Source organism: Arvicola amphibius, chromosome 8 (assembly GCF_903992535.2).
Source record: "Arvicola amphibius chromosome 8, mArvAmp1.2, whole genome shotgun sequence".
Classification (NCBI taxonomy): Eukaryota; Metazoa; Chordata; class Mammalia; order Rodentia; family Cricetidae; genus Arvicola; species Arvicola amphibius.
The window spans coordinates 94,182,184-94,197,352 of record NC_052054.1 but is presented as its reverse complement, the minus strand read 5'-3'; the positions used below and the strand labels follow the sequence as shown (position 1 = coordinate 94,197,352).

Below are 15,169 nucleotides of genomic sequence, written 5' to 3'. Positions count from 1 at the left end.
CCTGATCTGAGTGCCTACAGCTGTTCTGAGCACGAGACCTTCAGGAGTTCCTGATGGCAGAGTGGTTTCTGGTGGGTTTGGCTGGGGCGTGGCTATCTCTATATAATCTGCCCCTGAACACAATAAAGGGGGCATTCTTGGGGAATTCGAGAATGACCCGTGTCGCTGTCTGTCTGTCTGTGTGTGTTTGTGTATTTTAACCTCCTGCCCCTTGCCTGAATCTTGCGAACTGGGTACCAGCGCACCGAACGCAGACACGGGGCGCGGTGTGCGGCACGCTTACTCAGTTTTCTCCTCTGATACTGTGCAGTCTGCCAGCGGCATCTCCATCCATTCAGTCACAATCATGCTTCTATGGATCACTTTAGGTCCTTCTCTAGGCAGCTCTACCAACTCACCAGCAAGTTCGTCTCACTCTGTCCACAAGTGCACACACAGAACATGTACTATGTATAAATAAATGTTTAAAAATCTGGATTATCACAACAGCTTTTCAAGTACTTTTCTTCTAAATTCATAACCTTTTAATATTACAGAGAAGCCAGACTAATTTTTTTTAAAAAATACTAAATTATGCCACTTCCATTTTTAATGATCTTTAAGGACTCCCCCATTTCACATTTGAAAAGTTCTAAGCACTTTATTTTTTATATGCACACCCAGGATTTAGTTCTATCCACAAATAATGTGTATCGCTACTAGGGTTTAGGATATATATTGGAGGAATCCATTCTGTTATGGATTTTCTGGGTTTGTATTTTTATGAATATTTATATGGTGTGCTCCAAGAATCAGTGCAGAGCTCAAAAAGTTGCAGTTGTAGAAGCTGCTGTGTCGTATCTGGTGTGTTGTACTTGATGAGCTTCTATCCCAGCGGGCTTTGTCCCACTATGCTAATTCACAGAAGAATAAGGAAGAGTGTAAATAGGCAGTGCTAGTACCCCTTTCTGCTGCAAAACAGAGGCATGGTATCATTACACTCAGAAAACAGAAAGGTATTCTTAAATTTTTGTTACTGGTTCTGACAAATTACTTAAAATTCTTCTATTTTACTGATAAGCTGAATCATTCCCTTGAAACATTGAAAAATAATATTATGTTACCAATAAAAAAAGAAAAATTCACAAAGGCAAGATATTTGTCTGGCGACTGATGGGTGCAGAGGCAGGGCCCCGCATCAGAGCACTGGACTGAACTCCTGAGGTCAGTTGGTGGGTAGGAGGAATGAGAATGTGAGCAAAAAGGTCAAGACCATGATGGGTTCACCCACTGAAACAGTCTATATGAGCTAGTGGGAGCTCACCAACTCCAGTCGGACTAAGAAGGACCAAGCATGGGCCCAAACTGGCCCCTCTGAGTGTGGTTGACAGTTTCCTAGCTGGGGCAGACAGAGGGGCCACTGGCAGTGGCATCAGGATTTATCCCTACTGCATGTTCTGGCTTTTTGGGAACCTATTCTCTTTGGATTATGCCTTGCTCTGCCTAGATATAGTGGGGAGGGCCTTGGACCTTCCACAGGGCAGTGTGCATTGCCCTCTCTGGGATTGGATGGGGGTGGAGTGGGAGGGTGTGTGGAGGGAGTAGGGAGAAGTGAGGAAGTGGGAGCTTGGATTGGAATGTATGGTGGGAGAGGAAAGTTTTTTTTAAACATATATTAAAAAGAAGAAAAAAGCAGACTGAGCAAGTAATGGAGAACAAGACAGTAAGCAGCCTTTCTCCATGGCTTCTGCTTCAGTTCCTAAGTCTAGGTTCTACCCCTTAAGAGGCTTGGATGATGAACTTCCAAATTTGTAAGAGAAAATAAACCCTTTTCTTTCCAAATTGCTTAAGACCGCAGTGCTAAATCACAGCAATAGAAACCCTATCTAAGACATGCTGTATCTTACTATCTTGAAGAACCCGGATCTCATCGATCTGGGAAGATATCTGGGAAGTATTTTAAAGAACTTGGAGATCATCGATATACCTAGGGCTAGAAGGCTAAAGGGCTCCAAGAATCCCTGACTCCATTTCCCCAGTGCCAAAATAAAAGAAGCATTCTGTCTGTCACTCACTCCTGGGTTTCCTGTGGATTTGGGGGATCCAAGCTTAGGTTCTCATGCTTTTCTGAAAAACACTTTACTGACTGAGCTAATTTCCCAGGAAACTGTACTTTTTTTTTTTTAAACCCATACAAGTAAAACAGATTCTGAAAAGTACAAGCTTAAAAATATTAGCAGTATGGTATTCACATTCATTTTGAAAGTATGCTCAAAGCTTTGGGTAGCATGGGAGTTAAAAAAAACTATAGTCTTTTGTCCTTAATTGGTACAAACACAGAAGAAAGGGATACTGATAATTTGTAGCAAAATAGCTATTTCAGTAATGCCCACACATCACTTCATACCTGCATTCAATGGGCAGACAGTAATGAGGATTAAAACTTCCAAATACATGATGTGAGAGTAATTCTAGCTGAATTGTTTGTAGTGTCTTAGAATTAAGCATCCTTAGTGAGCATTGTTTAAGGAACCCTCAGTGCTTTTTGGAAGTTGTCCTTTACTGCTCTATTTCCTTGCCCTTGTGAAGTCTGAATACATTCATATTTTTATTTATACACATTTATATGCTCGATAGGTTGGAACACATCCAGTTGAAATAGAAACAACCAAACTTCATATCTAGTAAAAGCAATTTTCCCTTTCTCCAAACATTTTACAGATAGGTTTCTGAGGCATACGAAGAGTATTTAGGTTGATCCTCTAATGAGGCCTTTGTTGTTCACTGAGGCATGAATCTCTTAAGAATTTTGAGTTCTGAAAGCTAGGTATGAAAGAGTCCTACTATGAACGCAAGTGTGGGACCACCACCATCCTTTACACACAGCAGACCAAACATAATGAAGAGGATGAGGCTAAATCTTGAAGAGTAGAAAGGTCTACCCTGTGCATATTAAACTAGAGTCTCTAGACTTCAGAGTCTGCAGGAATAAAATGCAGGTAGGAAAGAGTACTGCCTAGTATAATTTGCTATTATTATTGGTGTTTTAAGGTGCTGGGAGACAGAATTATACTAGTGAACCAAAGAAGGATGAACTCCTCCTGTCGTCAATTCGATACATTAGGCGGCACCATGAAGAAAAGGATGAACTAAAATAAGAATCCCTTGTAGCTTCCGTGCCCATCGTGTGTTTGGGGTACCATTTATTCCCCCATTTAACATCAGGGGAAACGAAAAAGCTGCAGAGTATCCAAGGAAATAATGCACCAAGCAGCTTCACTTCCCTCTTCACCGTGTTGGACTCTAAATGTCAAGGATGGTTTTACTTAAGATGCTTTAAAGATTTCCACTGCTTTGCTCTGTTAAACACGGGAGGTCTTCTCTTACATCGGGTGCTCTTGGCTTCCCTCTCACTCTCCTACAGGATGACTCCAGTGGAAAATAGGAAATTAAAATTGGGAAAACCTAGTATGCTTATAATAGGTGTAATCTTCAAATTTGGCATATCGAGGCATGGGTTAGGATGTAGGTTAGACTTGATGTAAAAACGTGAATATAATACAAATTTCGAGGACTGTACTCCAATTTGAATGTATTTGAGTTGAGCAACATATATATTTATATTTACGGCCATATCTTTAAGTTTTAGGATTCAAGCATATGCATTTTTAATAAATACGTACTCTTCTGCTCCACACATACCAGGAAGCTTTGGATTCCAGAGCTTTGAGTTGTCCCACCCCAACATCTACCCCATCTATGATCTGCTGGATTATAGGGGACCAGTCCTGCAGACCCAAAGCTGCAGGATCTCTATGATTTGGAGCAACATCAGCATATCCAAGAGGAGTTTTATAAGGCTCCAGCATTGATGGTGTAGTAGAAGCCAGAGGCTTTGAACCAGACCGACAACTCATTGCAATGAACATTTGCAAGTAAAGTTGCTTAGGCAAAAGGGTCTCCTGCTTGGCACACTGCAGCTTTCAATGGCTCTACGATAAATGAATATGTGATGGAGAGGCAGGTAAGATGGAGGAGCACAATTCTTGTTTATTTTTTTGTTTATGTTTCTTTTGCCAGGAGGGTTACTACAAGGGTGGAGAGCAGATATGGAATGACTGGGAAGTGAGTGGGATTGGGGCCCATGATGTGAAAGTCCTAAAGAATTAATGAAAAAGGTATATTAAAAAAAGTTAAAATTGAACAGGGTAAATGGAACTTTATCCAGAGAATCTTGGCTATGTTAATATGCCAAGGTCTGGAAGCCCAGAGAAAACTTGCTACGGATTCAGTTTTGCTTTGTTCCATTCTACGTTCCTTCTTTCTATCCTGGCACACTGAGCTTATATATATTTTTCAACGTTTTGATGCAACAGCAGATTCTATTTCTTCCTGTATCAACAAGTTTCTAGGAAGAAGACTTAGTGACAGATAATTAAATTCTCCCCTTCAGTCCCGTGGATGTTCACAGGCTGTACCCAAACTGTGTTCTAATCTCAGGTGTTACCTCCCCAATATCATTTCACCTCCTGCTAACCATGACTTGTGACAAAAATCTAGCAAGTCAAATTAGCAGGCCAGGGTTGCTGGAGTAAGAAGACAAATCATGTTGACTTTTTGATTGCTTGTGTTTCTTGTGACATTGTGTTGACATTCAGCTTCACAGAGTCAAGGGTTCCTATGATTTGAACCTAACTGTCTGCATGAGCTGAAATTGTTGGTGAGTACATGGGGGATTATAACACAGTAGAAGTGTTTGGATTGCTCAGTGCAAAACCCTGCAGCATCTTTTTTTTCCCTGCCTGAGACTCAAGGGATGCTGATCTATAACCACGCCAATCAATTACAGGCAGCAATAAAAATCTCACATACTATTAATGAATACCAAACAATCTTTACAAAGTCCTGCTTTGCTTATTGGATGCTAAGAAGTGTCTGTGACTTAATTTTACATCTTCAAGTCATTTTGATGAACATTACAAACTTTATTTAAAATGTTTTAATGGCAATAATATTGCCTGCTACTTATTGAGTCAAGAATTTTAAACAATATTTAAAGAACTGTGAGCAATATCGTACCTTAAAATATTTTTACATCAGATAAGTGATTTGGTAAGAATATTAATGTAAGGAATATAAAACTGCCCCAAAGAGACTTGAACTAAAGGATTTAATAGAGAATTTCCAATAAGGTTAGAAACAACATTTAAAATATTTCCTATGTTTACTTTATCCATTAATAACCTTCTGCAGAATAATCCAAACACTTTTGCTTATAAGCAAGGAGAAGTTGTTTTTAAAAAGTCATATGCTTTGTATTTTCTGCATTATCTTATTTTTGTTTGCAAATTGGACCAGCAGGAAGGCTCAGTGTGGAAAGAGGCTTGCTTCTGCACAGTCTGATGACCTGAGTTTGAGACACTGAACCCACACGGTGGAATAAGAGAAGAGACTTCTAAATGTTGTTTTCTGACCTCCACATGCTGCTTTGGGGTGCACACGCACATACACATACACGCACATGCATGTTCAAGTGCACAAAAACACTCAGGAACACCAAATTAATATACTAAGTTAACAGAGTTTGCAAATTGCACTCTGGCCAATGGCGAAGGAAAACGCACCGTTGTTTAGGATTACTTTAGGGCTGTGTTTATGTTAGACAAATAATCAATGTTAGCATTCCACCTTAGAATCTCTGAAGTCTGGCCATTCTCAGAAGAATATCAGTGCACATTTGACAGCATATGCATTTCACAAATCAGAACACATGCAGAACTTTTATTCTGCACGTTGTGAAAATAATCAAGAACCAGATCATGAAAGAAGCATATTTTATGAAAGAGTTTAGAAGCTTATCCACTGAAGTTACATTCCTGTTGTATCATTTTAAAGAAATTTGCAAACTTACTAATTGAACAACTTTTTTTCTAGAAGAGAAAGAAGCCAAGTCTATTTCATAAGCACCCTAATTGAAAGTTCATTCACAGGTTATTAAAATCTTATTTGAATAGTTAAAAGGCTTTATCTTATAGTTAGTATAAAGGTCAGCTTCTAGCAAGAAGAACAAATAAGGGCAGATGGTAGAGACTGGTTTTTTTTTTAGCTTTGTTTACAAAACAAAATAGTCTAGTCTGTCTTTGGTATTATGAACTTATACTAGGAGAAATGAAGTTAAAATTCTCAGAGAAGAAACAAAGGTTAGAAAGTATCTGTTAAATTCTGTTTTGTTTTTGTTTACCCAGAGAAGGCTTCTCTGTGTAGCTCTGGCTATCCTGGGAGAACAGGCTGCCCGGAACTCAAAGAAATCTGCCTGCCTCTGCCTTGTTCTAGGATTAAAGACATGCACTGCCTGGCTAAATAGTTAGAGTCTTAATGAGGAAAATGAGGATGTTTTTGAGTCCTAAGTGATGAAAGAAGTCTTGCAGAGAAAATGTATATTGTCATAAAAATCTTGGGGCACATAAAATTATCTGGCAGCAACATTAGTTTATTTTAATAAGGTCTGATTAGAGACTATTTACCCCACACGCCATGGCCAGAATATCTTCCTATAAAATGGACATAAACCGTATAACATTTGAGACTGTCATTAAAAATTTTATATCCTTAGCTTTTCTTTTTCTTGAGCTCAGTTTAATCTTTGAGATGATTAATATAAGGCACAAGTGAGCGCTCACGTAGTATTAACTCTGAAGTAAAGAAACATTCTATGAACATAGAGAAAATCATTTTCATTCTCATTGGTGAGTTTAATTTTGCAATAGAAACAAGGCAGAGTATAGGAATTCAAAACAAGGTCTACAGCTTAGAAATGAAACTGACCCTTTCTGCATTTAGAGTGAATTTCAATTATGCTTAGAAGCTTGGCTTGTCATTTGCATTTTCCTTGCTTTCCAAACGCACAATGTATTTGGAATAACCAAATTACGATATGGATAATGCCTCTTCAAATGAACATGTGATGTCTTTCTTAGCATAAATAAAAGCAGCCTGAATTCTTTGTTTAGGCTACTTTGTTAGGCTACTGTTTCCATCTTATTTGTTCACAGAGTAAGTTACAAACACTGTTGGATAGTTTGTCATTGGAAGGAAACATAGTGAAAATTGTCTCATATACAACATTCAAGTCATTTTTCTTAGCTATTATCCTTTGTCACACAAACATCTCAGACCAGCAAATATTAAAATAGACAGTATTTCAGTTCTGAAATATACACTTACATATAATCATACATACATATAGTCAGATTACCTGAACAAAGCCTTCACAAATTGCTCAGCTCTGAGGGAAACATTGATAAAATTCAAGTATGCAGCTTGAATGGCAAGAAGATGAAGTAGGTTTTGAGTGGCTAGTCTTGTTCTATTTTGGTTTTATCTGGGTTTTCCAGGTCCCAAATCTGATTAGCATATTTAATCTTATGCAGTGTCAGGAATGGTTTATCATCCCTTAATCAGTCTATTATTAGCAGTCTTAATTGCTCCTAATAGCTTATTTTTAAACACACCATTAGTATACAAAGAAGTATTATGGAATTTTTTTATGGCTTGGATTTTGATAGGGGTAGGTGAGAAACATAGGCATGGCATGCACATGATGCATACAAGGAAACCTAAACCAACACGAACATGTAAATGATCTAATTCATTGTTTATGAGTTGGGTTAATTAATAAGGGATTGCCATATCTTTGTGTTGCTGTCAGGGATGGAAGAAGCAAGTTGCATAAGGGTTAGAGCTGATAAGGATTTTGATCTGGAAGGCTAGAACTAGAGCCCCATTTCCCATTCCATGACCCAGAATTTTTGAAATTCCATGAAAGGTATAGTGCAGTTTAGGATTTTCGAATGAACAAAAGTCTGATTGCTATTTATGTTATGGAAGGGGAGGAAGAATGGAATTGGAAGGGGAGACATATTTTTCAGAGGCATCTTGAGACTTCCAGCCAGGCAATGGTGGCACAAACCTTTAACGCCAGCACTCTGGAGGCAGAGGTAGGTGGGTCTCTGTGACTTTGAGGCTAGCTCAGTCTACATAGCTAGTGCCCAGACAGCCAGGGCTACACAGAGAAAACTTATCTTGAAAAACAAAAATAACAAGAAACCAGCAAGCAAGCAAACAAACAAACAAAAAACAAAAAACCCCCCAAAACAAAACAAAACAAAAAAAACCAAAGCCAGCCAGCAAACCAAACCAAACCAAACCAAAACAAAAAATTTCTTTCAAACACCAGCACTTCAGTACCCGTCAAACTGCTTGTCATGCTAAAAAAAAAAAAAAAAATTGTGAGCCAGAAGAGAAGAGAATCTTGGGGTCCTAGACTATCCACAAAACTGAAGGCCCACAAATCACAATCCCAGAGAACCTAGACAACAATGGGGTCCCTAAGAGAGACATACATAGATCTAAACTACATGGGAAGTAGAAAAAGACAAGATCTCCTGAGTAAATTGGGAGCATGGGGACCTTGGGAGAGGGTTGAAGAGGGAAGGGGAGAGACAGGGAAGGGGGCAGAGAAAAAAATGTAAAGTTCAATAAAAATCAATTAAAAAAATCTTAAAAAATTAGAAAAAAAACAAAAGACTGAAGCGGAAACTGGTGACAATGGACACATGAGCTGTCCCTTCATGGTCCAAAGCTAAAGAAAGCTAAATGGTGAACTCAGGTAATAGTTGTGGTTAACCAGTCCTGTCAAACACCCATCCTGAGTTTGGTGCTGCACACCACAGTCTTTAACTGAAGGCAAAGTTAAACCACAGCAACAGAATGTGGTTAATTATTTCTCTGTTGGGTGCGAGTGGAATGTAGTTTAGTGCCTAAGGTTCCTGTTGTCCTGGCAAGTTCAGAGCTAATTCCCACACCTGAAATAGCCTATACAAGGGTCTGAGACTCACAATTCTATGATCTCTTTGCTGTGCTCATCTGACCTTCCATGCAGAATGTCCCTATTTAGACTGTATTAAAAGCCACCTTAACCTGTCCTCTGTACTTGAGTTCATTCTTTAGTAAGACACCACTGAGAGTGGTTTTCTTAAGCTTAGATTTCTCATCCAAGCACTAAGGTGATACTCCAGTTCTCTAGGAATAGTAGCATATGATTTTGGACATAATTATTAGGGATATTTTTATCTTTCTGGAAAAAAAAATTGAGACAATGGGACAAAGTGCCGTTGTGTAGCCCAGGCTTGACTTAAACTCAAGACATTTTAAGGAGCCTCAGCCACTCAAAGGCTAGGATTACAGCATGCAATACCATACAGGTTCCCTACGGTAATCTTTAATGAATGTTATCAATGCATAAAAATTAGCAACTTCTGTCATTCTTTTCAAGGTCTTAAATTATGATACACGAGTTTCAAAAAGAAGCGGTGAGTTGAAATTGGGGAGCTAAGTTATGCTAAACAATAGGTTGCTTCCTTTTCCCAAAAAAGGCTTTCTTTAGAAGAACTTTTAAAACATTTAAAGCATTCTATTTTATTTTTATTATGAGCATGTGCATATGGGTGTTGGATGAGTATGCCAATACAGTCGTCTACAAGAGGCCAGAGGAGGGGACTGAATCCCCTGAGCTGGAGATACAGACAGGTGAGGTCCTTGATGTAGGTGCTGAGAAATGAGCTTGAATCCTTTAAAAGATACACTCTTTTTGTTGTTGTTGTTGTTTTTCGAGACAGGGTTTCACTGTAGTTTTAGAGCCTGTCCTGGAACTAGCTCTTGTAGACCAGGCTGGCCTCGAACTCGCAGAGATCTGCCTGCCTCTGCCTCCCAAGTGCTGGGATTAAAGGCCTGCGCCACCACCGCACGGCTAAAAGATACACTCTTAACCACCGAGCCTCTCCCAGTCCCTTTTTCAGTGGTCATTTCTAACATGGGAGCTTAGGCATCATGATCTTTAACTTCCTTCCTTAAATCCCTCACAAAATTGCACCTTTTCATCATTAATGCTTGAATCTCAGTATCTCCCTCTCCTACTCAGACATACTTTTCCTCCTCCCCTTTCCCACTCTTCCTTTCCCTCCTCCCTCCTGCCCTCTACCTCTTCCTCCCATTTCTCCCATTTCTCCCTTCACTGCCGCTATCTTTTTCCCACCATTCATCTGGATTTTACATCGTCTTCCACACTTGTCTCTCTGCACACGGTTTTGGTCCAAACCCATACTTTATCTAAGAAGGATTTCCTCTGGGGAATTAATCCCATTCTTCAGCCTCACTGAAAACTTCAAGGGAGGATCGAAGACCAGAGGAGAGGAGGATGCCAGGGGCCAGCCACCCAGCCACCCAGCCAGCCACTGAGGAATGCCTGGCTTCAGCTTGGCTTGTTTCTAGTCAGTTTTCTAACTTATCCCATTTCTCTTTATGTTTTTTCCTTTCTTTATTCTATATATCTTTCTTTATTATTCCATGGCTGGCTGTGTGGTTGGGTGGCTTGCCCCTGGCATTCTCCTTTCCTCCATTTCTTACTCCTTTTCCTTCTCTCTAGAGGCTATATTTCTCCTCCCATTCATTCTCTCCATCTGGCAGCCCTCCTATCTCTTTCCCGTCTTGCTAGGCTGTTCAACTCTATCAGGTGTTTTAGACAGGTAAAGAAACACAACTTTATGAACTTAAACAAATGCAACCTATCTTTGCATTATTAAACTAATATTCCACAGCATAAGTGAATATAGCACATCTAAACCTAATTCCACAACTGATGTGGGAGAGTCTTCTGTTTGTATTGATTTCATTGGTTAATAAAGAAACTGCCTTGGCCCATTTGATTGGCCAGCCCTTAGGTGGGCAGAGTAAACAGAACAGAATGCTGGGAAGGGAAGTTAATAAATCGCCATGCCTCTGCTCTCTGGGTCAGATGTGATGAAGCTCCAGCTCAAGATGGACATGCGCTAGAATCTTCCCGGTAAGCCACCACCTCATGGTGCTACATAGATTATTAGATATGGGTTAAAGCAAGATATGTGAGAATTAGCTAATAAGAGGCTGAAATTAATGGGCCAGGGAATGTTTAAATGAATACAGTTTGTGTGTTGTTATTTTGGGGCATAAGCTAGCCAGGCAGCTGGGAGCTGGGCAGCAGGAACACGGCCTGCCGCCTCCTCACTACACACAACACTAACCAATTGATTAGCTAACTAAATTTGAAGTAGAATACTTGGCCTCAAGTTCTGGCTCACCTATTTATAAGCAATGTGCCTCTAGGAATGGTATCCTCTGTTTAGACCATTGTCCAATCTGGGATAATATAAACAAACATAAGTAAGGTAGTTGTGAAGTCCAAGCTCCAAAACCAAGAAAGAAGATGCAGGAATCATGATGAAATGACATAAACTTTATGCAGTAGGGGTAAATGCTACTCTAGATGCCAATAGGCATACAGGCGGGCACAAAGCAGTGGGCTACACAGATGGGTAAAGTTACCAATGCAAACCTGCACACATACCACAGGTAGGGACACACAAGCAAAGGCAGAGGCAAAAAAAGGCAAAGTCACTTGTTTTGGACCTCAAGGACATGTTTCCAAAATCTCATGAAGAAACCATTCTGCCAGACATGCGTATTTAATAGGTTACAGGACAATCTACTTCAGCTTCCCTGGATGTCCAGTGTCAGCCCTGCGTTTACTAATTCATACTGGATAGCCATAACAACGTCAGTCTAAGTGTCAATAGGCCCTTGTGGCCTCATGTTCTCTATAGTTATGCATTTTGCTATTTTTCACTCTGCTAGAATACTGCACCTGACAAACACAATATCAGGAAGTGCACCATTTTGTTTTGTCTCAGTCCATCATCATAGGGAAGGTGGGGCAGTAGGAGTGTGAGACTCCTTGTCACTTTGCACTCACAGTCAGGAGGCAGAATCACCAACGTGGTACCCTGCTTGCCTGCTCCTCTTTGGTCTGGAATTTCAGCCTCCAGAATGATGTCACTCTTATTCAGAACAGGTCTTTGCACTTTCACTGAGAACTTGTCCAGAGGTTTGTCTTGTAGGTGATTCTAGATCCTCTCTAGATGACAGTAATAACCATAACAGGTTATTTAAAGAGAAAACTATTAGAACATTAATCATATAATACCCTGTGTAAGTAAGTCTTACTGTGAGAATAAGGTAACCAGAGAGTTGTGTCCTTAGTAGCTGGCTATAAATAGAGACCCGCGGTTTGATGTGAGATGCTACCTATAGGCTTATATGTGCGAACACTTGGTCCCCAGATGTCAGTATTATTTGGAAAGTACAGGGACCAATTGGAGGGAGAGCCTTGCTAGGGGAAGTGTGTCACTAGGGAAAGGACATGAAGTTTTCTGGCTGTGCCTCTCTTCTTGTTTCCTGAATATGGATCAAATACGACTACTGGCCTCCCATTTCTACCTTCATGTCTACCTGCCATGTCTTGAGTTATAATACAAAATAAACCATTCCTCCTTTGTTTCTAACCGGGTATTTTGGTCATAGCAATGAGGAAAGTAAGTGGTGTAAAACCCTTACTTTAACACTTAGAAGCAACATGGAAAGAAAGGTAAAATAACCTATAAAGCCCTGAAGAATGTGAATAAAATGTACAGTTTATCAATATCAATATGTTAATGATAGATGAAGTGGCTAGGAACTTGAGAGAATAACATGACAAAGATAGAAATATGTACAAAACAAATGAAAGGTCTCTTTGGAAGTGACCTTATCCTACAGCAAAGGCAACTTTGAGGTTTCCAGACATGTATTTTCTCAACACTGCACAGCCCACAGGATTTCTTTCTGGCTTCACAAGGACGGTGACACTTTCAGTGGCATCCATATCCATGATGTAGAGGAGATGGCAGTGGTCAGGACCAACCAAGCCCCTGGGGTTTCAATTTACTCATGTCTTTGGGGGCATCTTTTTAAAATGCTGTTCACAATTTTTCAAAACAAAACCACCAAAACCAAAAGCCAAACAAACAAAAGAACTGGCGCCAACTAGAATCTTCAAACCTGTTCTACAACAATGGAAGTGTAACTAAAAACTGCAGTAAAGCTGCTGGGTCAATTGCATTTAATTCACCACTGTCTCCATTGACAGAGAGGACATCTACCACCCGAGTGAATAAATATTTATAAGGCTCTCTACTGAGTCTGCAGGACACCACATTGCTCCAATAGACAACAATCTCAGGATAGAGTGGAATAGGCAGGTTAAAAACAACAACAAAAACCGCATTCCATCAGCGGCCCATTTTCTCCTCTAGTACAGGTAAGAGCACTATTTTCAATTTCTAGTCCTGGGTGGGAAGTCGTCCTGAAATTGAAGCCACTTCACGGGCTAAGTGGTTAGAAGAAAGTTAATCCATCAGGACTGAGACAGCAAGTTGGACAAGTAAAGTTCCCTTGAGCTACCAAGAAAAGTCAGGACATTTTTCCATTCCTTCAGCTGCAGTTTTTCTATCAGACTTCTAGTTAAAAGAAAAAAATTCATTAGCAAATAGATTTATTTTTTTAACTTAAATGTTATGATAAAATTTCATAGCCACCATAAGTCCCAAGTCCTGGTCTCTGGCCTCCATCTTTGGAGGCCCCGTCCCTATGCCTGCCAAGCCTTGATCCCTCTCAGGAGAAGGGTCAAGACAGCCTGCCAAAATCTTGACCACTCCTACTCCCCCAGTCTACTTAAACTGCTTCCCCAGGTCTTTTTCATTTGGCTTGTTGTGATTTGGCTTGATTGGGATTTTTGCATCAGCAGAAAGCTTGCGTTAGGAAAATTCCTAACAGCCACACCATAATATTCTGTAGCACATTACTATCATGGGACTTGTGAAAAGGAAAAATGCGTATTGATTTTGCCTTGGATTCACTGAGCAATGAAACATAAAATATAGTGTGAAGGAACAAAAAAAAGTTCACAATGCTAGTTCTACCCATGAATAGTAAGTTCCTTCAGTTGTATGCATGCATAGAATGAGCAAAGTACATGCTGGTCCAGTTAACATGTCCAGATGCATATTCTACAGCTGAAAATAAAATGCTTTCCAAACAAGAATTCATGGTGTTGATTATATATTTTCCCATGTCTTTGTCTTTGATTATTTGTATTTAAATAACAACAAAGAATCACTTGAAAACCTGTTATATCTGATAAAAGTCTGTACAAAATTTAGCCATCATTTCAGCTTAGATGGGAGTGGGCCAGGAGGCCTTACCTCTCCTGGGGGAATTACTGGCAGTTAATGTTAGCTGGGGGTGGCGGTTGGTGGGTGGGGGCATTTTCTTCAGTGGTCCAGTCGCTGAAACGGTACCCATGCTTCAGTAAATAACTTCCTCCTCAAGATCATAAGAGTAACTCCAAACTCACGGGTCATACACAAAATAGAACACGAATAGAGGAGGATTTGTTGCAAGATGGAGGTGGTAAAAGAGAGGAATGGGGATACAAGATGGTTAAAATTCATTAGATAAACACACACATATGAAACCATTAAAAGACTTTAAAATTAAAAATCAACAAATCAATGTTTATATTTTGGAAACCATTTTATTTCTACCTTAATATTCGAAGAAGGAAGAATACAAAGAGCAGTACAGAAGAGGGAAGATTGCTTTTGGTATTTGTCGTCACAACTGCTTTCTGCAGTTCTTGCCTGTCCAACAACTTTATTATTATTATTATTTTTTTTTGAGACAGGTTTTCTTTGTAGCTTTGGGACCTGTCTTGGAACTAGCTCTTGTAGATCCGCCTGCCTCTGCCTACCGAGTGCTGGGATTAAAGGCATGCGCTACCACCGCCCGGCATTTAACAACTTTTGGAAAATACGGGCATTTGCTACCATTACATAGAAGCTCTGCCTCCTATAAACAGCCCAGCTCTCATTTGCCCCTTTGGCATCAAGCTTATGTCTTCCTTCTCTCTCATGGTCTCATCTGTTCCATTCTCTTTTCTCTCTGCTCACAGCTCTTTTTTTTTTTTTTTTTTTTTTTTTTTTTTTTTTTTTTTTGGTTTTTCGAGACAGGGTTTCCCTGTAGTTTCTAGAGCCTGTCCTGGAGCTAGCTCTTGTAGACCAGGCTGGCCTCGAACTCAGAGATCCGGGCGGTGGTGGCGCACGCCTTTAATCTCAGCTCTATCTTTAACAGGCTGACTGGTTTTCACAGCAGTGCGAGTTGCTACTCTCTCTGTGTTGATGTAGCTGTGGGTTGAAGCACATGCCCCGTGAGGCTTCGACTG

At 40.0% G+C, this 15,169-nt stretch overlaps 1 protein-coding gene across 1 annotated transcript in view; it reads right to left on the bottom strand.

Moving 5' to 3' along the window:
• The window catches only part of LOC119820369, a 131,907-nt gene extending 116,963 nt beyond the window's left edge, over positions 1-14,944 (bottom strand). Inside the window, exons 1-2 of the mRNA XM_038338602.1 lie at positions 14,151-14,944; positions 11,825-11,986 (exon numbers count right to left, since the gene is read on the bottom strand). The gene's annotated coding sequence lies outside the window, so the exon portion shown is untranslated. The remainder of the gene's footprint in view (positions 1-11,824; positions 11,987-14,150) is intronic.
• Positions 14,945-15,169: the final 225 nt, after the last annotated feature.